Below are 6667 nucleotides of genomic sequence, written 5' to 3'. Positions count from 1 at the left end.
AGGTTTAAGATTATTCCTGCTGGGAATAGGGCGTATCCTGCTGCCTAAGTTCCCCTTGAGTTCTCACGGGATTCAGACAGTATATTTTGGGAGACAGAAGCCCAGTGAAGGGGGATTTGGGCAGAGAACGTGGATTTGGGCAGAGAACGTGGATTTCCCCAGAACGTGATTGTAGACGGCTGGTGTGAGTTCAGGAATAAAGAGTTGCTGTTTGAATCTACAAGCTGTGTGGTGGCTCGTGATTGTGTGCCCAGCCAGACTGCGGCAGGAGGCTACAAAAGAGATTCTCAGACAGGAATGCCTGATAACTATTAAAAGGAACGGCCAGAGTAGTTTTTAGTTTGAGGCCCACAGATATTCCTAACTTACACAGGCAGGCTTGGTGTTTGCTAGTATGGTTGTCCAGCCCTAAGTAACAGAATTAAAGGTTTCTCTATTAGACACAGGTCATACTAGTAAAAGGATTTTGCAAGATCAGATGACATTAAATTATTAAACTGTATCTTAAGGGAAAGGACATCTGTAAACCTAAATGTTAATTGTTGTGTTTACATCCCTGACATTTCTGGCAATGTGACAAATATCCTTAAAGATTTACATGATAAATATAGAAGAAGCCATGTACTCAGCAAGAAGCCATGTACTCAGCAACTTTGTCATGGAAACAATATCTTAGCTCCTGGTTCTTGGTACTTCCTGGTGGAAAACATTGTTAGTCTTTGTCTTTGCCATTATACTCATTGGCATATTCCTGTGCTATGGGATTTATTGCTGCATCAATATGGTTCCAGTACTAATGAATTCTTGTTTCTCTTATAGACCACCCATCACTCAAATGGCCCTCCAGCCTATTACTTCTCAATCGGACTTTTATCATGGACCACTCGATAGACCCGATTTTAAAGGGGGACTCCAAACTGCTTGCCCCACACCGTCCCTTTTCAGCCTGAAGAAGCCAGAAAGATCCTCTTCGCCCCCCTTCCTTACAGCAGTAAGGAGTTCCCAAATTAGAGGGGGGAATGAAGCCAGATTTAAAGTTAGGTAGTCAGTGTAGTTAGATAAATCGGGGTCTAATACCGAGTGAAATCTAAAATGGAGGCCATGCAGAAAATGATTCCAGGGAACACAAAACAACTCATGAAATGTGAAACCCTTCAATAATTATGATTCATTACTTTTAAGATTAAAAGTAGTCAGAAAAAGGAGTGGGGAATGAAAGGGTAAAGTTTCTAAGCTGCAAAGCCTGAGTTAAAATGTAAAGGACCAGGTATTGTTAAGTTCCTATGCTACACCCAAAACCTGAAATTCCTGTAGCTGTTAAAACAATTCCCAGGACTGTCCAGTAGATAAATAACCTAGGACCCTGTGCAGCTTGGCACGTAGACATTCAGGGCCCAAACCAATCAGTTTGAATGTGTACCCTGCTTTAGAACTGACCTATCACCCCCGCCCGACCTGTTCCCGCCAATGAATGTGCTAATCAAGTTTGAGAGTTGTTGTTCGATTTTCCTGCGCCTCATGATGATTTGTTCTGATGTATGCAAAGCCCCCGCCCTCCCCCAAAAGTGTACTTAAGCACTACTCAACCCCTGCTTGGGGCTCTGGGCCACTCTCCCTTCTTGAGTGAGCACGGAGCCCCAGCGCGCTGGATTGGATCCTCAATAAACCCCTTTTGCTGTTGCATGAGCCGGTCTCTTGGTGGTCTCTTCCTCTGACGTTTGCCGGACCCTTACAGTTCCAGTTTTTAGAGGAAATGCCTTCAATTTTTCTCCGTTTAGAATGATGTTGGCCTGAGGCTTAGCATAGATAGCCTTTATGTTGAGATATGTTCCTGTTTTCCCTAGTTTTTCTAGTGTTTTGAACATAAAGGGGTGTTGTATTTTGTCAATTTTTTTTCTGCATCTATTGAGATGATCATTATTCTTATCTTTAAATCTATTGATATGATGAATTACATTTATTGATTCCCATATGTTGAACCAACCTTGCATCCCTGGGGTGAATCCCACTTGATCATGGTGCACAATCTTTTTGAAATATTTTTGTATTCAATTTGTCAGAATTTTATTGAGAATGTTTGCATCTATGTTCATTAGAGGTATTGGTCTGAAGTTTTCTTTCTTTGATGTGTCTTTGCCTGGTTTTTGGATCAGGGTGATATTGGCCTCATAGAATGAGTTTGGAATTACTGCCTCTTTTTTATTTCCTAAAATAAATTGAAGAGTATTGGTATTAGTTCTTCTTTAAAGGTCTTGTAGAGCTCAGCTGTGTATTCATCCAGTCCTGGACTTTTTTTTGGTTGGTAAGCTTTTGATGGCTTCTTCTATTTCCTCACTTGATATTAGTCTGTTTAAATTGTGAGTATCTTCCTGACTCAATCTGGGCAAATCGTATTACTTAGAAATTTGTTGATGCCTTCTATTTTATTGCAGTATGAGATTTCAAAATAATTTCTAATTATCCTCTGTATTTCTGTAGTGTCTGTTGTGATATTGCCTTTTTCATCATGTATGCTGGTAATTTGAGTTCTCTCTCTCCTTCTCTTCATTAGTGTGGCTAAGTGTCTGTCAATTTAATTTAATTTTTTCAGAGAACCAACTTTTTGTTTTGTCAATTGTTTCTTTTGTTTTGATTTAATTGATTTCAGCTCTAATTATAATTATTTCTTGCCTTCTACTGCTTTTGCTGCTGGTTTGTTCTTTTTCTAGGACTTTGAGATGTACTGTGAGGTCATTTATTTGTTGACTTTTTTTCTTCTTTTAAGGAATGAACTCCATGCAATGAATTTTCCTATTATAACTGCTTTCATAGTGTCCCAGAGATTTCAATATGTTGTGTCTGTGTTCTCATTTACCTCTAAGAATTTTTTAATCTCCTCCTTGATGTCTTCTGTGACCCATTGTTCATTCAGTATCATATCATTTAATCTCCAGGTGGTGGAGAAATTTTTATTTTTATTTTGTCGTTGATTTCCAGTTTCATTCCATTATGATCGGATAAAATGCATGGTAGTATCTCTACTTTTTTGTATTTGTTAAGATTTGCTTTATGTCATAGTATATGGTCTATTTTAGAGAAGGATCCATGTGCTGCTGAGAAGAAAGTGTATCCATTTGATGCAGGTTGAAATATTCTATATATGTCAGTTAAGTCTAAGTTATTGATTGTGTTATTGAGTTCTATAGTTTCTTTATTCAACTTTTATTTGGAAGATCTATCCAGTGGTGAGAGAGGTTTGTTAAAGTCACCCAAGATTATTGTGTTGTGGTCTATTTGACTCTTGAACTTGAGAAGAGTTTGTTTGATGAACATAGCTGCACCATTGTTTGGGGCATATGTATTTATGATTGTTATGTCTTGTTGGTGTGTTGAGAGCCACAGTCGAAGGGGCCCCAGCAAACTTCCAGCTGCCAGCAAACTTCCAGTTGCCAGCTGATGATTGGCTCACAGCAGCCCCAGCAAACTTCTAGCTGCCAACTGATTGGCTCCTCTGCGGTGATGCTGATTGGGCTGTTTCCCCGCCCTTTCAGACCACGGAGCTGCTCATTGGGGGACTTTTTTTGGCTCCGCCCATGCGACCCAGCCAATTGGCCTCAAGAGCAGGAGGAGTGGGGGAGGTGGAGAGGCTTGTGGGAAGCCGGTGGTGGCAGTTGGGCTCTGAAGGTTTTCCTGAAGAGCTGTGTGGTGTGGTGTGTGTTCTAAAAATAAAGTTCGTTTCTTTTGACAAGTGGCTCCTGAATTGTGCCCAGCCAGACTGCGGCATTGGTGTATGGTTCCCTTGAGCAAAGTAGTGTCCTTCTTTATCCCATTTGATTAACTTTGGCTTGAAGTCTACTTTATTTGATATGAGTATGGAGACCCCTGATTGCTTTCGTAGTCCATGTGAGTGGTACGATTTTTCCCAACCTTTCACCTTCAGTCTGTGTATGTCTTTTCCTATCAGATGAGTTTCCTGGAGGCAGCATATTGTTGGATCTTTTTTTAAAAATCCAATCTGCTAGCCTATGTCTTTTGATTGGTGAGTTTAAGCCATTAACATTCAGGGTTACTATTGAGACATGGTTTGTATTTCCAGCCATATTTGTTTATTTTTGTTATTTTACTTGGATTGGTTTTCCTCTTTGATTAGTTTTTTCTTTAGTGTACTACCTCTCTCTGCTGATTTTCATTGCTGTTTTTCATTTCCTCTTCATGAAATATTTTGCCTAGGATGTTTTGTAGTGCCAGTTTTCTAGCTATAAATTCTTTTAACTTTTGTTTATCATGGAAGGTTTTTATTTCATCTTCAAATATAAAGCTTAATTTTGCTGGATAGAAGATTCTTGGTTGGCACCCATTATCTTTCAGAGCTTGATATATGTTGTTCCAGGATCTTCTAGCTTTCAGGGTCTGTGTTGAAAAATCTGTCATTATCCTAATTGGTTTTCCCTTATATATAATCTGATTGTGGCTTTTAAAATTCTCTCCTTATTCTCTGAGTTAGGCATTTTTATTATAACGTGCCTTGGTGTGGATCTGTTGTGATTTTGTATACTTAGTGTCCTGTAGGCTTCCTGAATTTGGATTTCCAGTTCATTCTTCATGTTTGGAAAGTTTTCTGATATTATTTTGTTGAATAGATTGTTCGTTCCTTTGGTTTGCACCTCTGTGCCTTCCTCTATCTCAATAACTCTTAAATTTGGTCTTTTTATGTTATCCCATATGTCTCGAATGTTCTGCTTGTGGTTTCTTATCATTTTCACTGTGTGATCTATGTTGTTTTTAAGATGATTTATTTGATCTTCATTGTCTGATGTCCTACCTTCTAAGTGGTCTACTCTGTTTGTGATGCTTTCATTTGAGTTTTTAATTTGGTTTATTATTTCTTTCATTTCAAGGATTTCTGTTTGGTTTTTTGTAGAGCCTTTATCTCCCTGTTGAGGTGATCTTTTGCTTCTTGGATTTGTTTATCTAGCTCATTGTTGAAGTGATCTTTCACTGCCTGTATTTGTTCTCTTATGTCTTCTTTGAGATCCCAAAACATTTTAACCATATATATCCTGAAATCTTTCTGTCATTTTTTTCTGCTGTATCTGCCAGTGCTTCTAATGATGTGTTGTCTTGATTTGTTTGTGGTATTTTCTTCCTTTGTCTTTTCATGTTGCTCATGTGTCTTCCTTTCCAACTCCATGGATTTGGTGTATTATTGTTTTTACCCTATAGATTTGTAGTGCTCTTGTAGGGTTCCAAGATCTCTCTTTTCCTGCTTCTCTTCTCATCCAGTAGGTGGAGTTGTCTGTTTTAAGCTGGTGTCTCTGCCCTCAGGATGGTGTAGGTAACCAGGTGAGAAGACTGGACCTGCTGTGGAGCATCTGGAAGCAGGGAGTGCCACTCACCAGTCCCAGAAGGGAAATTGCACCTCATGAGTCTTCCTTTGTTACCACTCCTCTGACTTGAGCCCCCAGTATCATCTCCCTCTCTTGCCTGGAGATTTCCCAATCCTGGTCTCTCTGTTATGCTCCAGACTTTAGTCCCCTCCCCTCTCTTACTTATCAGGTCCCAACTGCGGGACCTCTCACCCCCAGGCTCACACCAGGTGGATGGCGCCATGTGCACACTGCACTTCTGTCCAACTGAGAGCTGTTCTAGTGTTGGGTGGCCACTGTGCCAAGTTCTCCCCTCTGGGGGGGGGTGTGGGATTAGAAATCAGGTACTTGCCCAAATGGAGATCCATTCTGATAGCCAGGCCCACCACAAAATGTTGAGGAAGGTTTTCCAAGATGGAGTCAGTCTGCTTCCAGCGCTGGGTTGTCTGGTGATGTGGGGGGAGCTGAGCGATGGCCTTGTTCTGTGTATAGATAGCAGCCATGTGACCTGCATGGGAGTGTAGTGCAGTCTGGAGTTTTGCAGAGGTGCTGATAGGTGGTTCTGCTAAGCCGCTTGTGAGCCGCTTGTGAGCCGCTTTGTGAGCTGCTTGTGAGCTAGAACTGTGGGCTTTGGGTCCAGAGTCTGGAGACTTACTCGGGCCCAGAGGCTCTGAAATCTGCACAGGTGGTCGCAGGTGATTTCTGTGAAAATCCACTGTATGGGGTCTTCTCACACTCTCTGAGATATTCTATTCTGGGTAGGCAGGACCCTGTGGAGAAGCTGCCTGTCTTCTTTTTTGGTTTCGTGTCACAGAGCAGCCAGAAACAGGACTTCCTCCGAAATCTGAAATTTCTTGGGTGACAAATACATCTGCATGGTTTGGATGAGGACAGGTGTTGCTTGTTCAGTGTCTCAAGCTCAGAAATTAATGAATTAATCCTTGAAGAAAGTGATATTGAACTTGTTTCAAATTCAGCTGCTTTAATTCCACAAGCCACAACAGTGAAAAGCAAGGATATCAGAAAAACTTTGGATGGTGTTTACGTGTCTGAAAAAGGAACAGTTCAGCAGGCCGATGAATAAGATCTAAGTGTCATCCAGCCATAGAAACACAGTCCTGGAGTCAAGTGGATATTTCAGTGATCAATAAAAATCTCTATTGACTTTGGCTTATTCTTAATCCTTTCCAACAGGTTGAATAAACTTTAGTATCCTTTTGATGGAACAGAATAGGAAAAAACATTCTGTAACAGTGTACTCTGCAAAAAAAAAAAAAAAAAAAAAAAAAAAAAAAAAAAAAAAAAAAAAAAAAAAAAAAAAA

General features: G+C 40.3%; 1 pseudogene; it reads left to right on the top strand.

Moving 5' to 3' along the window:
- LOC107151332 overlaps window positions 1–6467 on the top strand; it is a 19945-nt pseudogene extending 13478 nt beyond the window's left edge.
- The last annotated feature ends 200 nt before the right edge of the window (window positions 6468–6667 follow it).

This window comes from Marmota marmota, unplaced genomic scaffold (genome assembly GCF_001458135.2).
Source record: "Marmota marmota marmota unplaced genomic scaffold, marMar, whole genome shotgun sequence".
Classification (NCBI taxonomy): Eukaryota; Metazoa; Chordata; class Mammalia; order Rodentia; family Sciuridae; genus Marmota; species Marmota marmota.
This window is presented reverse-complemented; position numbering and strand designations above follow the sequence as displayed.